Source organism: Lissotriton helveticus, chromosome 1_1 (assembly GCF_964261635.1).
Source record: "Lissotriton helveticus chromosome 1_1, aLisHel1.1, whole genome shotgun sequence".
In the NCBI taxonomy this organism is placed as follows: Eukaryota; Metazoa; Chordata; class Amphibia; order Caudata; family Salamandridae; genus Lissotriton; species Lissotriton helveticus.
The window spans coordinates 831,588,867-831,607,375 of NC_136057.1; the positions used below are offsets into that span (position 1 = coordinate 831,588,867).

Genomic DNA, 18,509 nt, shown 5'->3' on the forward strand with positions numbered 1-18,509 from the left:
GCATTCACTAGCCCATACCAGTGATACCAAGATGCTGTTTAGCTGCTCAAAGGCACCCAGCTTTAGAGGCCAAAGAGTGTTTTGAAGGTCAAACAACGCAGCTGCCATATCATCTTGGCTACTGCCACCTGTCCCATAATGGAGAGCAGCAGCGTGCACCAAAAGTACACAGAGCCGTACAGCCCCTCTACCACCATCCCCATAGTATAAGCATATTTCCCATCAGCTATCACAATCTTAACTCCCAGATAACAGACATTTTATGCAGGTCCAGCCCAGCACTATAATACAATCAAGACGGCTATATGTGCCATGGGTAGAGGAGTAGCAGGAATACTCCCTAAAGTTCTACAAAGCCAGCATTAGCCATAAAGGATTGCAGTCTTTAAGGTTTTTACTTTATCAATGTTTCAAAGGTTGATTTGGTAGAGGGGTGAAATTCCGGCCTAGATTATTTAATATTGAAATCAATCTTTTGTATTTTTTTCTGCTTCTTTGCAATTGTATGTTAATTAGAGCACAAATTAGAACATATTTTCATGTGTTATGATGAATAATAGGCCAATATTTCCCCAAGGAACTAACCTCTCTGTGCTTCCCTTTTCAAATGTGGGATTCTTCAGCCTGTAAATTTGAGTGAGTGCAGCTCTCCACTCATCGTATTTTGTAATAAATTGGAAGGCGTCCTCAATGGCCAGATTTTATTCTCCATACTTCTTATTGTATATCTGTGGTACCCAGCAAGATGTAATTAAGGATGGCTTTGCTGTAATACCTTGGGTCTTGTATTTTCTGTGGTGGTGAGTAAGGCCACCCACTTTTTTTCATATTCTTTAGAATGTAGCTCCTAGAGTGAATCTACAGTTTTCGGTTGTTCTTATTCCAATTACAACAGGCTAAAAAAAAGGCAAATCACAGGTTCTAATTTTGCTTCGGTCCATGAACTGTTGCAAGATAGCAAACCTGCATGTGGGCAGTAAATAAAAATCATGTAAGAGCTGTATTGGCAGCCAATATAGAATAAACCCAACATAAGCCCATAATCTGATTGAATGTGTGGCCAAACAGATCACTGAAAGAACATCAACCTGACTTAAAACCCTTTCATCCAATATGAATAGGCTTCTATATTTGTGACATTTGCCAATACGTTCAATAACATACACCCTACATATCATGCATGATCTATTTATCACTTATATAACCTTGGTTTGAGCTATACTCTATACTTTGTGTCCCATAGATTTATAGCAGACAGCCCATAAAAACATGCACACATTCCATGTATTTATACATTGTTTGCTTTACAATAGTTTTGTGTATTCATATGCCTACCAGTATATAACTATGTTTGCTTTTCTAATGTTTGCTATTGCCAAAGTCATAATCCATATAACCAATTATACTACGTATACTCCAAAGGAGCTTGTAATTAAGACCGGTAGATATAAGATTGCATGTGAATTTAGACTTCAAGGCTGAGGTGTTGTGTGTTTCCTGCATGGCCCATTGAGGTTTTTCCCCTGTTAGCCTTACTGTGCACGTTGTAGGCCCCTTTTTTGCTTTGCACACGTTACTGGATAAACACATTTGCTTTTGTGCCACATTGTATATTCACACGGCACCTGCATATGTTTCCGCTTTCTGTTCTTTTCCTGGAATTTAGTCTGAACACTAACGACAAGGTCAAACAACAATGTCTCTTGTTATTCTTTCTGTACTGGCACTAGCACCTAGACAGAACACAGGAATGCAGCTGTTGTTTATGTGCACACATATCCTATCATATAGATGAGCACATGAGCCAGGAACACACACATGGAACGAGAGTTCTGCGACAGGAGCACTGCATATGCGGAGATGTGGAGTGTCCATCTGTGTATGTTAAGGTACGGGGTCTGCCAGTTATCCCAGAGACCTTTCATATATAATTATTTAGCTTTAGTTGCAATGGAGGAGGTTAGGTCACTCTGTCCTATAACATGACTGGGCATTTTATGGTATATGGATTAATAACCATGCTAACAGTATTTTTACTATGTATTTGTGTTCTAATTGTGGCACGTACACTGCATTTCAGAGTACAATAGTTTGCAGAACACTGCTGGCAGAGACTGGGACGATGGAGGATACATCTCCTTGATCTAGTGCTGCAAAGCAGCGCTTTGGTTGCGTTTCTGCCTATCCTATAGAGAGGGATCACAGAGTAGTAAGAATCAGAAGGAAGAGGGTGTGGACCCCACATAGACGAGGGGGTCCACGGAAGTTGAGAACATTAGGCACCCCCGATGGAGGAGAGAGCAGTAGGAGGTTTGGGGTTATGTGCGAGGCGAAATGCATACCAGCTGCATCACTCTAAAGGCAATGGGTATAAAGAGGATGAGGATAAGGATACGTTGTCTTAGAGCAGCGTGTATTAAGAAACGGAGTAGGTTTACTGAGGTGATGAAGACAAAGAAGTGCACTTACCACGAGATGTATTAAAAGTCATGTCTGTACATGGTCACAAGAGGTACCTTACGAGCTTTGTCAGTAAAACATGCAGTCACCATATCAGTAATTGATGTCTTTAGTCCTTCCAAAAAATGTGCACATCACTTAGAAACTTAATAGGAATGTGCTTCCCTAAGTATGTTGGACTGATTTAAATGCCAACGCTTCCCTACATACAATGCTCCTAAATGAATAAATAAGTAAAGTCTTTATGGGTAAGGTATAATAAGTAAGGGAATACATCTCTGAGCTTGGTATCTGCTTGTCATATCATTCTCTGCATAGAGTAGTCCATTTTAGGTCACAAGCTGTCTGCATTGATAAGACATATTGTGAACTTACAGTGAGCATACAGTACACCCATTGCTTACTAATGTTGACCATATGGTCACTTTCATGTGCTTGCTTTTTATTGGATGGCTTTCCTTGTCCCAGGTTGTCCAGCCTCTGTTTGTCTCTCCCCTGGAACACAGCCTCTTCGCCATCTCTCTGAGGACTGTCTTCGATCATTCCACAGCTCATGCTTGGGGGAACATCTTATTCCTTTTTACTAAGACACTTCATGAGTGTATGTATTTTTCCAGCACTCTTCCTTGTGTGCTTCTCCCCCACCCCACCAAATACCGGCCCTGTGATTCAAGGTGCTGTATTTCTCATGTTGCAAGCTCTCTTCTGTCCTTCTCCCAAGCACAGTGCCCAGCTTCCTATGTGATCCATGTGTTGCTTTCTCAGATGTGCTTCTCCCGGCGCCACAGTTTTTCTCTTCCTTGTGTGTCACTTTTACCCTTTCCCTACCTACTTCCCATTACCACCTGCTCCTTCGTTGCAGCCTCATCTAAATATATATCATTCTTTTTTTTCAGGAAATGGCCAGGCCGCAAATTGCTGTCAGCCCCTCCACTGTTAAAAAGAAAATTAAATAAAAATGTTTTTTTAAAGGGCTTACCCACTACTCTTTCTTGGTGCTCCTATCATTTTGTAGGCTATGGGATGCATATGCAAATTATCACACATATGTACACTTACAAAATTGGCCACGTCATCTTGCCCCTTTTATTGGCTTTTTTTTTTTTTACTTTTGGCCATGCTGCAAAGCATTTGCCAGTGCTGAACAGCATTGCCAAAAGGCACTGGCAAAGTGTATAGGTTTTAAAGACGACACCTGGTGGTCATGCGTCTCATTGCTCTCCCAAGGGCATCAGAAGTCGAGCTGCAAAGTTCAACTTAACAGGACTGTAATGATAAATGCTTCCTTCCTCCTTGGTTCGCATCTTTACCAAGGATGGCATTTTCTTATGTTGAAATATGGGTACCTCCTAAGGTTGGGAAAAGCAATGATCTACAACCTATCTGGACATGACGAGTATCATTATCCATGTGTCTGTTATGTCAAGAGCTACTTAGAAAGCATCAGTATGGGTGGAAGATATAAGCAAACTTCCCAAACTAGTGATCTTTTTGTTTTGTTTTTTCTAGTGATCAATTTTGAGGGAAAGTATGGCAAGTCCAATATTCCCCCTGGCCTATTTCGCACTCATGCTCTTGCTGGAAACTGCAGCTATCTTCATCAGCTGTTCAATTTTCCTATCCTGGGATAGTCTCAGCAGCAGAAAGATTTCCTTGTGCAGGGGCAAGCGCTATTACGTTTATGCTTATTTTAGTCTTCTTCTGTGGGGTCTTAAAATTCTGATTTGGATTGGGTAATGATCCGACCTACCTCATGAATATTAATTAGATAGGTTTTAAATTGTGACTCACAACAGTTGGTGGCTATCATAGGGATGGTGCCCTGCTACCAACCCAAAGTTATAATACTGTGCCTGGAGTGGTAAAAGGCTTTTGTCATTTTACAACTTGGCATGGATGGCACTGAGATAAGCTTAAAGACTTTGCTAGAAAAACAGACATTTGAGGTGAGCAGATTCAGAGTGCCGCTGGTGTTGTAGGGTGCTCTATACAGGAGCTGCTCACCGCCAACATTTTGGAACTACCCGGAGTTCTCTGCCACTTTTTTGCATAATTTGTGCGGCACTCTAAGCCCGAAAGGGTATAGTTTTGACTTGTACTGGGTAGTCCGTTGTGTCTAGACAAAGGTAAACCTCTGACAAGCTACAATGATGGCAAAACATGTGTCAGGGGTTGCTTCTATTCATTTCAGGTTGGCTTGCATGGTATTCTACCAATCCAAAGTTGTAATACTGTCCCCAGAATGGTTAAAGGATTATGTTATTTTACAGCTTGGCATGGATGGCACTGTGCTAATCCTATGCTTAAAAACATTGTGCGAGCTGTCCTCCACCGAAATGTCGGTACTACCCAGAGTTTTCTGCTTCTTTGATATATATATATATTATATGCAACTCGTTTTCCTTAAGGAAACAAGGCTGCGTTTAGCAACAAAGGTTTACTTTAAAAAAGAAAAAACATTTGCTTTAGAGGTGGCAATGGTCCCCGGGACCACTGCCTACTACCCTACAAACTTTTATTGTTAACATCCACAAGGTGGAATGGGCCACAAGGAGACCTCTTTCCTTTTGCAAACGGCTTACCCTTCCAAATCAGGTGTCGGAAAGTTTTGTGACAGGACTTTGGCTGCAAAACACTGATAAATGTCATACTGATTCCATATTTGGAAAAAATGCCTACAATACACTTTTCCAAATCCTGACTAAGTACAGGGTCACAATCCTATTTTGGAAATCTATAGAAGTTTACCATATCAATGTGTCTGCAACCATAAAAATTTTATGTAAATCTGGCTCTACATACCCTTAATCTCCTTCGCACTGTGATCATTTGTAATAGAGCCATTTCTGCATTTGATAGACATTTCTGCATGGCCATATCCTGGATGTGTGACTGACACTGACAATTTGCAGGGTTTATAGTAGGCCTGCATCTCAAACTGTAGATTCCACAATCTAAGATATCTGAAGATGGTACTACAGACTTCTCAACATCAAGGATAGTCCCCTTAAATGTAATCTGCCAGTGGGAGTTGAGGTTAGATGTCTAGGTATTTACTCTGGAATTTAATGGAAGAAGCAGCTGTAGTCTCTCAGCCAGCTTCAGAGCTTGATGTCAACAGAGAGCTGTTGAAGTGCAGCTATTGCTACAGGCATTTGGCGAATAAAACAAAAGCTGATTTTATATCAAAAAGCAGCATTTCCAATTTGTACTGCGTATGTCATCATGGAATACATACATATTTCATGTGCTTTTAAAGCCCTGAAAGGTGGAATCATTTATCATGTGTATCTAGTCTCATAATGAACCCTCCTTGCTTTAAGGCAAGCAACTGACTTGTGGTGTCAGAATTAAAAATTTCTTATGGCCTTTGTCAATGGTTTAAACACAGTACTTGCTTTTAAACTTCTTCTCCTTCAACATCAAAAGAAACCATCAAACCTCTTTCCACATTCACAGAAAACACTGAGATCATCCTCTGACCATGTAGCTGCAAACAATGAAAATACTTAGCACCGTTTGTTGTTAACGGAGCCTATACTTTTATAGTGCCTACTCTGTACAAGTCCTTTTGATTTTGCTGCATGAGGACCATGGTGTGTTGCACAGGATGGGTTTGTGTGTGCTGGCAGGAATCTAAGCTTGTTGTGGCATCAAAAGTGTGTCCTTTGTTGGAGTCCGTCCATTGCTTGTTTACCTCTGTCTCATTTTTAATCCAGTGCAATGCCTCATATACCTGCTGCCCAAACAGTGTGCATCAATCAAAGGGTGTCTTCACAACATGGGGTGGCATGTGTGGCCTAAAATCACCAGAAATCTTAAACCATAAACTCTTTCAGAGAGTAATTCTTGTGACAATCTATCACAGAGCAATAAGCTCAACGGTCATCATCACTATTAGTAGTTTTTTTGGATGGATGAGTTTTTGATCTCATTGGCTCTTGCCCATTTTGTATTGAGAAATGTGATTAATGTGTCTGCTTCTCCCACTGATCTTTCTCATAGCATGCCAGGAGTGTTCAAAAGGTGTGATACTCAATAACATTAAAGATAAGCTACACTCCTTTATAGCTCAACATTCTATTTATCCGTCTTTGAAGGGACAAGGTGGCCTGGGTTAGCAGTCTGTTTCCAAGTGATTGCAACGCAGAGATCCATCATGTACTTGGGGTCCTGTGCAACTGGTTTTACAGTCACTAGTCCCTTTGTTGCAGGCAAAAGGTACCCTATGCCGGTTCTAGGAAAGTCAGCAATAATGTATAAAAGTATTTGTCATTTGTGGACTTGAGCTGGTCCAGAGTGTCTACTTCTACATTTCTCTAATTGGCAATATGAAACAGACAACATCAAACACACAAAAGTTGATAGGAGGAATGCTTGCTATTTGTTAAACCAATGGCAATCACTTGGGTAGTATTCCAACCAACTGTTCTTTTGCCCACCAGGCCACCTCCGTTTGGACCCAGCCATATGCAGATCAGTCTTGAGACTGCTCCAAAAGGACAAGTCCAGCCCGAACAGCCAGGTCCTCCCTGAACCAGAACACAAACAACCCTAAACCGCTTTCGCCCTGAATGCGGGTCTTCAGACGGGTATAGCATGGTTCCAGTGACACAGAGAACATGGGACCAACATTTGAGCATGCCTTTGCCACTTACGATGGTACAGCAAAAACACATTCCTAGTGGGGGGGCGGAGCTAGCCTGCATCGCAGATGGCCGTCTGAGCCTTCGGCTCCTCTGCATCTACAAATATCCTTCAGTCTATCCTGAGTGCAGCGCGCCTTTTCTGCTCGGAAAGCAAGTTTTTGAGCAGCGGAGCGGTGGGGGCATTTACTGAGAGATTCCTACCTCCCAGATCCGGAGTGAAGTGCGGATGCCGAGCTGACTCTGCTGCGGGTGGCGAAGCGGAGCTGCGCGGCCTCAGGCCTGCCAAGTGTCACGCATCAGGCGTGACACTAGCGCATTTCAGTGTGGTAATCCGCATTACCGCACTAAAATGCATTGTCACGCATATCGCTGGGTATCAGCTGTCACTAAAATCGCTGATAAAACGGAGTCTGTCGAAGCGCGCCGCCCGTGGCTTCCCCGTACTGCTGCAGCAGGCTTGGACTCGCAGCTGAGCTAAGTTTGCTGGCAGAGCTCACTCAACTGCTATACTGTATTTTGTGCTTCCAATCCGCGCGGTTCTCACTACTAGCATGACGTCCTGGGAGGAGACGTCATATCCTGCTGCCAGAGCGAGCGCGGGGAGTTTATTTCGTCAGCTAGAAGGCAGCTCGGCTGGCTAGTTTGCGGTGCATATAATAGTCATGGCTGGGGCGCTGCAAATATTCATGGTGCCGGTCGAGGCACTCACAGCCCTGTTTTCTGCACCTCGCACCACCGACCGGCTCAGGCCACCTCTTATCACTGTAGTTAATACAAGTTCTCTGGACCGCGACCGCAACCCCACAGACCGCGGCAGGCCACTGAGCCCAGAGCACACTACTCCAGCCGCTGCTGGGCCTGAGAGGCTGAATCGTGCCAGGTGGTCGGCAGTTCTAAAGTAAGTGAAAGTCTGGATAGTGAGGTATCTCTCACTATGCTGCTGCTTCTTCTAATAACACTTTGTTGTTTTATATTGATAGCGCTTCAGCGCATGATCACTTTCAACTTCCTCTGTCATCTTCCCTGCCATCGGCCCCGCGGGATCTCCGGTGAGTGCGCACCCCTGCTGACTCTCCTCTTGCTTATACCGCACTGTACTCTGCCCCAGGGCCGGACAGGCAGGCGGCTCTGCTATCTGGTTACAGGCACTTCAGGATATACCTCCCTCCGTGCACTGAGCCTGCTACGATCGGCCAGCTGTTGTGGCTTGATGTGGCCTGCTTTCTCCCGGCGTTCTGGTTGCCTAGCAGGGGGAGCGGGGGTGGCTGGTCTGACACTTGCTCTGAGGCCCCTCATTAATGCCCCTGCTGTTACCGACATGCTATTCTACAAACCGATGGGCCCCGAGACTCGGCCTTCCTTTTTATGATACCTCCCGACAGCTCCCATCTAAGAGAGGGGTGATGTCTTGCTGGCAGTGCCCTGACTGGTGCAACTATAGAGGACTAGCCTTGATAGGAGGCCGTGAAGCGATTTGGGTGGCCAGGGGTCATTACATATGAGCCCCTTCCTCGTGGCTTGTCTCATTCCAGGCGGATGCGATGCCTCGAGCTACCTTAAATCTGGGACTTAGTAAATTAGTCTTAAAATAAAGACAGTTTTGTTCATTCTTTGGACGACTTGTTATTGGAAATTATGTTGGAGCCTGAACATTTGAGCAGTGGAAATAATTATTACAGCAATAAACTACGAAAGGTTTGACTAAACCGTGAGCCTTAGGTGCGATTGCTCGGCAGGTACTCGTTCCCATACTTGCGTTTCCATTGCTCTTTTTAGATTTGGTGTCCCGCCATATTTGCCCAGGTGGAGCCTCTGCTGGTGTAAACATTTGACCGATGGCCGGCCGTCAATTGGTAATGTACCCCGACTGCCAGCCCCATTTAGGTAAACGTACAAAACAAGAGTGGACTTGGGTAGATGAAGGCGCCAACCTCCACTAATTTTCGAGCTGAGATGTGCCCCCACCCCGCCCCCTTAAGCTGACCGTGGAGGAACAAAGCTATACATCCAACAATCCGAAATGGAAACAAGGTTGGTGCGAAGATGTATTTCTATAATTTAATTCTGTGTCCCACATGGAACACAACCACTTAATCAGCACGCGCACTTTGCAGAGCGTATTGTGAGTTTCACTGGCGCTTGAGCTGAAATTCAGGCCCATTCATATTTTGGATGTATGGGTGGTGGGAGAGGTGGGGGCAGAAGTTATGTGTTGGAGGTATACTTCTGTCTCTAATCCTTTATATTAACGCTAGTAGCGCGCGGGCAAGATGATCAGCTGCAGCTGCCTGCTGCCTTGTTTGAAGCAGGCACGCTTTCAGGGATGAGTGGTAATAATGTTCCAAGCAGGTTTGAGCAAAGTTATAAAGGGTTTTTTCGGAGCCTTTGTGTCTCTTGAAAACCTTACATCTTCGCAAGAATTGCAAACATTTCCATATTGGTATTTCTGTTAGAAAGACTTTTCCCACAATTTATGTGCCACATTTTCATAACGTTAACACATCGATCTTTCTAAGATAAGCTTTACAGAATGGAGGGTGGGCCTGATGTTCTTACAATGTTTGTATGATGTGTGCGCAGTCACTTATTGTGGGATAAGTTGTGCTCCAAGCTTCGCCACCCCCACCTCAAAAACTTTATTGAGGAAGCAATAGATTTCACCTGCAATGCATTCCGGGTCTGAAGCCTGCGTGAGACAGCAGAGGTCCTGCCCAGCATTTGCTATTGTGGTTTCCCTCGGTTCGTGAAGGGGCTTCTCAGCACAATATGATCAGTTCATGCTGAGGTAGGCACATGGTTATGTTTAAGTCCGTCCATGAAAGATCAATCCTGTTTTTTTTTTGGGGGGGGGGAGGCATTATGGTCTCCTGCGTCCTGTTTGGTATAGCTGGGTCCCAGTGCCTTTCTATTGCTGGTGCTTTGCAGTAGTTTTAAGATGATCTTAGAGTTTCTCGTTGCTTAAGCGGTAGTAATTTCTGACATTTATATGTTTCCCTCCCATTTTCATTGCTGGATTTTGCTTGCGAGAAAGTGTCACTCATAGTCGTTAAATGTCACTCATAATTACACTGAAATTATGAAAATGTCACACACAAGCAATCTGAAACCTTGGCAGCTATGGGCCTGTCTGCTGCCGAAGAGAGTGAAAACCCGTCCTTGAGGGTCCCGACTGATCCCGCCTGCCTGGACTATCGAGAGCGACGGCAGGGTTGGCGAGCGTTTGGCTGCGGGACCCCCCAGGCGGAGATACGGTGAGCAGCGGTGCATGATGTGGCACGCCGGGCTGGCGGTACGCCTCACGCGGCAGCACTGAATTAACAGAGTCCCCGGCTTCCTTGGGACCTCTAGGTCTCACGCATCTGGAGGCAGCGCGCTAGGAGATCTTTGAGACCTCCACTGACTGGATTCCTCCCCCCAAGCCTAAGTGACATTACCTGTTCTACCGCCACAGTCCTAGAGAACTTGGACACGCCACTGACGGCCCTGTTGAGGGGATAACTGGTGGACACCCCAATATGCAATTAGCCGGAAGGCAGGAAGACTGCGACTGCGCCCATCCCGGTGCTATCCTAGAGACTAGCTGCAGCCTGGGCAATTGAGGACACATCACCTCGCGCTTGGGTCCTATTGATGCCATGTACCCTGCTGGGACGCCCACGGACATTTGCACTTGTGGAGTGACTCAGTAGCTTGCTGCGCCTTACCTGTGTCGGTGGCTGGGGGCTTACACCCTGAGACTGCGGGCTGCCGAGTGGATGGGACTCGGTCACTGTGCACCCCCATTGCCCCACTGAGGTGCATGGACGACAACACACTGTAGGGAACTGCTAAGGGCCAGGAACCTTGTCTGTCAAGAAAGGCTGAGCTGTCTGAGAGGCCCAATACACTGGTCAAAGAGCGCATGGACAGGCTAAACTCGAAGTAGCTCACATAGGCTTGGTGTTCCCCCCCACTGTCCTCGAATACTCTCTGCGAGGGACGCTGAGTGCGTGGGATCTACTGTGAGGTCGGAAGCGGCTGCGCGATCCAGGAGTCTACACCCTGGCTGGGGTGCTGCGGAGACTGTGAGCGTCGCTAGGCCTGCGTCCCATACCACCAGTCTGAACGGAGCCGCTTTGCAAATACGCTAACCCACACGGGAGTGTTCCTGAGGGGAACCACTACTGCCGTATTGAGGAGCTCGGCACTGGCAGCACACCTACAGGCCTTTCATGCTGAGAACCACTAGGAACATAAGTGCCACGCGAGGTCTGCATAGGACGCAATTGGTCTGCGGAGACATGGGCCGTCCGGACCGCACGCAACCCAAACTGACATTCGACTCTAACAAGAAAACTAAAACCACGGACCCATCATCCAGTGGGACGGATGATGTAGTTGGTAATTCGAGTATGGGAGATGCACCTGAGCCCGACATTCGCGGCATGCTCCTAGCCATGGAAAAAAACCTGCAGGGCGGAATTGCATCCCTTGGTGCTAAAATGGATGCACTCACGTACCGTATGGACAGGATGGCAGAACGTCTGGACAAACACGCGGAATGTCTGGACATGTCGGAGCGGAGAATAGGCGAGTTGGAAGAGGCACAAACGACTCTGGATTCGGAACATAAACAACTGGGAAAGGTGATCCAGCTCCTGCAGGACAAGGCGGAGGATTTGGAAGCGCGCTCACGCAGATGCAACATACGAATTACGGGCCTTCCAGAAAACACCCAAACGGGAAACATGGAATTGTTTGTGGAAACTCTGTTGAAAAAATTGCTGGGAGATACCACCTTCTCAGGAATGTTTGTTATAGAAAGAGCGCACCGCACCCTGGGCCCTCGGCAAAATCGGGGGCACCACCTCGCCCAATAGTGGCCAAGCTTCTGAATTACAGAGACCGAGACACTGCTTTAAGACTGGCTCGGGAGAAACAACCATTACATTATGAGGGCAGCACGATTTCCCTGTTCCCTGATTTCACTGCGAGAGTACAAGAGGCGAGACGCCAATTTGTCCCCACTAAGCGCCAACTTCATGAGCTTCGGATAGATTATGCGATGCTGTAACCTGCGAGATTGAGGGTTAACAGGCAGGGAAGATCTACCATCTTCACAGACCCGAGGGCACTGCAGAAAGCTATGAAAGACTGGCGCAGGAACACTCGAAATATGCCTGGCGACAGGGAGGAGGAGGAGGTGTCCGGCAGTCCCTTAGAAGAACAAGACTGAGGCAGTGTACAACTACCCAGGACAGTATTTGTGCGCAGGTGGCTTGACCTGGGATGTGACACTCTCTGGGGGCCGAGACGGCCCTTACCCTGGGTGGGCGGCGAGTTGTACTGAATAGAGTTACCTATGACACTGTAAGATTCAATGCAGATACGTCAAGAGGCTTCCGGAGGTGGTGGGAGGGAATGCTCTGCTTCTAGGGACATTGCCAAGCTATTGCGCTAATGGACGTCTTCAGTTTGTCAATGCTATGTTATGCATACAGGTGTAATGGAGGCTGATACCCGGTGCTGGCAGGGAAGATGGCGCAGTGGAGATATGTTTAGCAATGGGGTGTAGCCCTGCGCCGCCGCTGGTCAATGTTTAGTATTCTGAAAGGCGCCAACTGTTACTCACTTTATTTTCTTTACAGAGGCGGGGGGCGAGGCATTGTGGCGGGTGCAAATTACAGATACTGATATAGATCACTTATGTGTGAGCTACCTACGCCCACGTGTGAATGCCACATCTCCTCGCTTGGTTCTGTTTTTTGGGTGTTATGTTTTTGGTATGTGCCATTTAGTCTTCCTTCTATTGTGTTGAAGGGGACGGGTGGGGGAGGGGGGTGCAGGGGAGTGTATGAAGTTCAGCCTTGGGAGGTGGGGAGGGCATGGGGAGCGGGGGGGATTGGTTCTTGGGTAGATTGGGGGGGCAAGGACTCGGGCGCGGCCATGTTGGGGCTGGGCATGCGTGGGCGGGGGGGTAGGGCAAAGTTACAAGTCTTTCTAATGTTATTGTTTACGTTAGGTCTTGAAGCTTTAGTTGTTTGCCGTTTTGGGGTTGAGAGCACACTGTGTAGGTCAAGGTACTATGCGTCAAGGATGATTCATACTAACATGTTTCACACGATGTCCCCCCTGACGTGACTCAGCTATCTCGCAAATTGGACTACATTACACTTCTGACGTGGAACGTGCGAGGGCTCAACGATCACAGGAAAGTCCGGCGTGTCTTACAATACCTATCACGACACTCTGTAGATCTTGCACTATTGCAGGAGACTCACTTGCGACCAGACAGCCCAACGCTCACTTATAGAGGACTGCACAGACACACACACAGTGCAGGGTTCACATCGCCTGCGTGCGGCGTCTTGACTTGGGCGAACCCTAGGTCTGATCTAACAATATCACCGGTGGTAACGGACCCGGAAGGGAGATACATCATCACGAAATGCACTGGAAAGGGCATGTCTTTTCATGTAGTTAAATTATACGGACCAAACTACGATTGCCCTTCCTTCTATTTGACCCTAGCATCCAAGATAAGGGAACACTGCGAGGGACACGTATTGTGGGGAGGTGACTTTAACATGGTGCGACACCCTGCTCTAGACAGGTCGGATGGCCCAGATCGCAAGCCGTCGAGCTCTGCACGTGCCCTAGATACTGAAATACTTAGGTTAGACTTGCACGATGTCTGGAGAACACTGCATGCGAATAAGGGAGGTTACACGCACTATTCGGCGCAGCATAATATACACACGAGAATAGATTATTGGCTGCTTCCGGGCGCGCTCCTTCCCAATGTGCAGTCGTGTGTAATATTGCCCCGCATGTACTCAGACCACTCCCCAGTGCTTATTTCGGTTGAGGCGCTTAAGCCTCGCCCCCGCCGTTTAGTTGGCGACTTCCCCCATATGAGCTACAAGACGCAGCTTTCCGAGAGGAGATGGCGAATGAGGCAGAGATGTTCTTCGAGAGGAACGTGGGGTCGGTGACCTCCTTTCTTACGGTATGGGAGGCTTTGAAAGCTTATATGCGCGGTCTGGCCATTGCTAAGCACGCGGGGGTCCTCAAATCCATACGTGGCAGGCTCTCCTTACTAGAAACTAAGCTGCGAGATTTAGAGAAGCGTCTGCTACAAAACCCTGATGACGAGTTGACCAGTGAGCTGGCCCGCACTCTACGAGAGTATCACGAGGAAGCAGACGCTGAGGTGCTACATTTAGGGAAGTACGCCACTGCTAGGTCCTATGAAGAAGGGGGAACGGCCGGGGGCGGTGCTGGCGCGGCTGGCGAAGCAACGTAGGCACGACAATAGAATACCTGCACTCAGAGATGAGGGGGTGGATGAGGCTTTAACGGATGGACAGGTGGCAGAGCGGTTTAGAGATTATCATGCCGCGCTGTACGCCTCTAGGGGGTCCGCTTCGGAAGAACGGATCCTGGACTACCTGATGCATATCCAACTGCCTGAGCTGACTAACAAGCATCGGGAGTTTCTGGTACGACCGTTTGAAAGGGAGGAAGTAGTATTGGCATTGTCTTCGATGAGGGCTGCCAGCGCGCCAGGTATTGATGGCTTCCCGGCCTCTTTTTATAAAACTTTTTCGGAGCTGTTGATCCCCAAACTCCTGATGCTCGTGGAGGAGATGGCAGAGGCGGAGGAGATGCCTCCGTCAATGAGGGAAGCTATAATCGTGACCATCCTTAAGCCTGGGAAGTCTCCTGACTCCTGTGCATCAAATAGGCCGCTGTCACTGTTAAACGTGGACGAGAAGGTCTTTGCTAAAATCATTGCAAACCAACTTAGCCCCCTGCTCCCACTCCTTGTGGCCCCTGAGCAAGCGGGTTTTGTCCCTAGCCGAAACCTATCTTACAATCTTAGGACTGTGTTTGCAGCGTTTCAACATACGAGATTAGACGTCCCTGCGGTGGCTGTTTTCCTAGACATGGAGAAGGCCTTTGATTCTGTGGAATGGCCCTTTCTTCGTTTGGTGCTCCGCCGCATGGGGGCGGGGGGGCTCTTTTTGCAACTCCTGAACACGCTGTATGCTTGCCCTACGGCTAGAGTACGCATAGGCTCGCTCACGACAGACTCCTTCCCGATAGCACGCGGCACTAGACAGGGCTGCCCGCTTTCCCCACTGTTATACGCCCAGGTGGTGGAAACTTTAGCCTGCGCGCTACGTGAGTACCATAGCCATCGAGGTATTCGATTTCCCACGTACAGACTTATAGTGTCTACATATGCAGACGACACTTTGCTGTACGTGAGGCACCCGGAGGACAATCTTTCGGCTGTCTTGCGAGAAGTGGTACTGTTTGGCTCACTCTCGGGGATTCAGGTGAATTGGGACAAGACGGTCATGTTTCCTCTTACTCCTACCACTAAGCGAGTGGATCCGGATTATCCCATACAGTGGACTACTGAACCGGTGCGCTACTTGGGCATTAGGCTACATACTGACCCCGACATACTAATTCGCGAAAACTATGGTGTGGCCATATCTAAACTAGGTGATGACGTGGACAGATGGAAGGGGCTGCCTCTGTCTTTGATGGGCCGTATTTCGTTATTAAAAATGGTAGTCTTACCTCGTTTCCTGTTTTTATTTAGTAACATCCCTATGGTACTGAGTAAAACGTTTTTTAGGCAACTGCATGCTCTGGTACTTGACCTTGTATGGGCTGGGAAGCAACCCAGGGTCGCTTGGAATATCTTGATCCGTCCGTATGAATCTGGAGGTCTCAACACTCCGGACTTGGAGCTGTATTATCGTGCTGTGCAGGGGGCACATGTTTACGGCTGGATACACGGCCCAGCCGAAGCCCCGCATATACGGATCGAGACACTGGTGGCATCCCCGGCCCCCCTTCCGGCATTGATGTCTAGACCAAGGGACCGCAGCACGGGCTTCTTGGACTCTATGAATTCAGTGACGCATGCATGGTATCACTTAATGGATGCCCAAGCTTGCTCCCTGCTGTAAGCCCCGGAGGCGAAATTAGAGTGGTGCTCATGGCTGGGTCCGTGCGGTGATAAGGGAGTGCTTTCTGCCATTTCTGAATTGAACGTAACTACATTGGGGGACCTCTTCGTGAATGAAAAGGTGTGTACATGGGATGACCTAACACCGCGAGAGGGAGCGGGATTGACGTTGCTTCCGCGCTTTCAGTTTCATAGAGTGCGACGAGCTCTGAAGGCTCTGCTTGGGGACAACATGGCGGAGCCACCGACAGTATTGTCATACAAATATATAGTTACTGCCAAGTATTCGACCAAACTGATCACGAACCTGTATCGTATTACCCTAAATGAGCGGACGGCAGCCTACTCGAAACCACGTCTGGCTTGGCAGACAGACTTGGAGACCGACATTCCTGAAGACATGTGGAAGTATTGCTGCGCTAGTGTGCGTAGGGTGTCTCTTAACGGCCGACACCGTCTACTTCATTTTAAGTATTTGAATAGGGCTTATCACACGCCCGCACGATTATTTCGATTTGGTTTACGTGAAAGCCCAGGCTGCGAGAGGTGCAGTGAGCCAATTGCAGATTTTCTCCATCTGGCATGGTTCTGTCCGAGGGTGGCTGATTTCTGGCGCGCGGTATACGAAGAGGTGAATAGGGTTGCGGGCTTGGAACTCCTCCCGTGCCCTTTGCTGGCTTTGTTGGGATATTCTAAGTCTATCCCACCTCTCAAACGTAGACTAGTTGACATGGCCTTTATAGTTGCCAAGCGCTGCGTTGCACTTACATGGATGCGAGGCCCCACACCCACGATGGCCCGTTGGTCTCACGATATGCTGTACTGCTGCACTCAAACCGAACACTACAGCGAACTGCTCCAACCGCACAACCGTCCCAAGAACTATTGGGCGCTGTATATGGAGGGGAGACGCAGGGAGGACCCACCTGAGTCGGATGAGGAGGACACCCAGGAGGGCGCGATGACTCACACAGACACTACTACTGACTGAATTGCTATGCACTGGGATAAAGGTGTGTTGACTGGGATTGAAGCTTTTAGATGCTGAAGGAGTGTATAGCGGTGGAGTTCATTGCGTAAGTCAATATCGACTTGTGTTAGCTGAGGGGATATGTTGCTGCTTTATGATTCGTTAGTCAATGTGTAGAATTGTCGTTACACCTATGACCTTGGAATGCTTGTAATGTGCTTTGTGTTCTTTCTGTAGATGAATTGCCAATAAACAAAAAAAATAAAAAATAAAAATAAAAAAACACATTCCTAGTGGAGGGGGTTCAAAAGTGATTTGCATATGACTGGGTCCAAACTGAGGTTGCATGGCGAGCACAAGAACAACGGGTTGGAATGTTACCCTGAACAATCACCAGGGATTAGACCTCTAGCAAGAATTCATCCCATCACATTTCGTGTGTGAAACAAACTCCCACTAAAAGCAATCATGGCATCGAGAGATGAAAGTTGTGTGACAAAGAATTCCTTCTCATGTAGCGATCCCCTCTAACACCATACTACACTACGGTGTTATCTATGGTCAACGACAAGGTTTCATCAAGTGTCAAGTAAATGGCATCACCACCTAATGTGCACATCTGGCCTGACATCATGACTTAAGCCCAGTTTCACCAATTATAAAATGGCTTACAGTGTGGCAATCTTATTAACAAAGTAGTGTACTTAAAGAACCTCATGAAGTGATATATATATATATTTTTTTTTAATATTTTTCAAAATAACATGTTTTCTGCTGCTGGTTTGGTGTAAAATTCTACTCTGTTGAAGACTCAAGTTTTGGAATGATAGGTGCCCAATAGTCTGGTCGATTGTCCTGCCATGTAGACTTATCTTATAATTTCTTGAGCACAGAATATAGTTGTTGCTTTCTTGATGAACACATGACCACTGACTCTGCATCCATATTAAATGGCTTTTGAGAGACTAAGGGCTATTTTATCACAGAGAAGAGGCTACGTTTTCTGGATGACTATTCCCCAAATTAGAGAAGAAGCCCCTGTTAGGAAGCTGCTATACACCACTGTAAGTACAACATGCATGCTTTGGAAATCGATTGTTGCGGAACTGGCTGTCAGAAACAGATTAAAAGGTACGTCGCAAATAAAAGACCCAACACAAATGAAAGTGAGCAGAACATTTTTGAGAAAAATAAGCCAATCACCAGACCAAACACATCAGCACATAACTGGGAACTAGTGAGTCTGTGCAGTGGCACAATGGATGGAGGAAATTCATGCAACACACATCTGTTGCATGCCTGGTACTGAGATATGTACATCCTCTGTTAAAACGGTGTTGAAAGCAGTTTACGGTCCCAGAGTAGTACCAGGTATTCCAATGAAAAGGATTAAGACATAAGAGTATATACAAATGGTAAAACAATTAAACAATGCATTAAGACACTAAGTTTAATGTTTCTG

General features: G+C 47.0%; 1 protein-coding gene across 2 annotated transcripts in view; it reads right to left on the reverse strand.

The window, feature by feature from the left end:
* WASHC4 (WASH complex subunit 4) overlaps positions 1-18,509 on the reverse strand; it is a 1,268,393-nt gene that overhangs the window by 1,165,365 nt on the left and 84,519 nt on the right. The window lies entirely within an intron of this gene.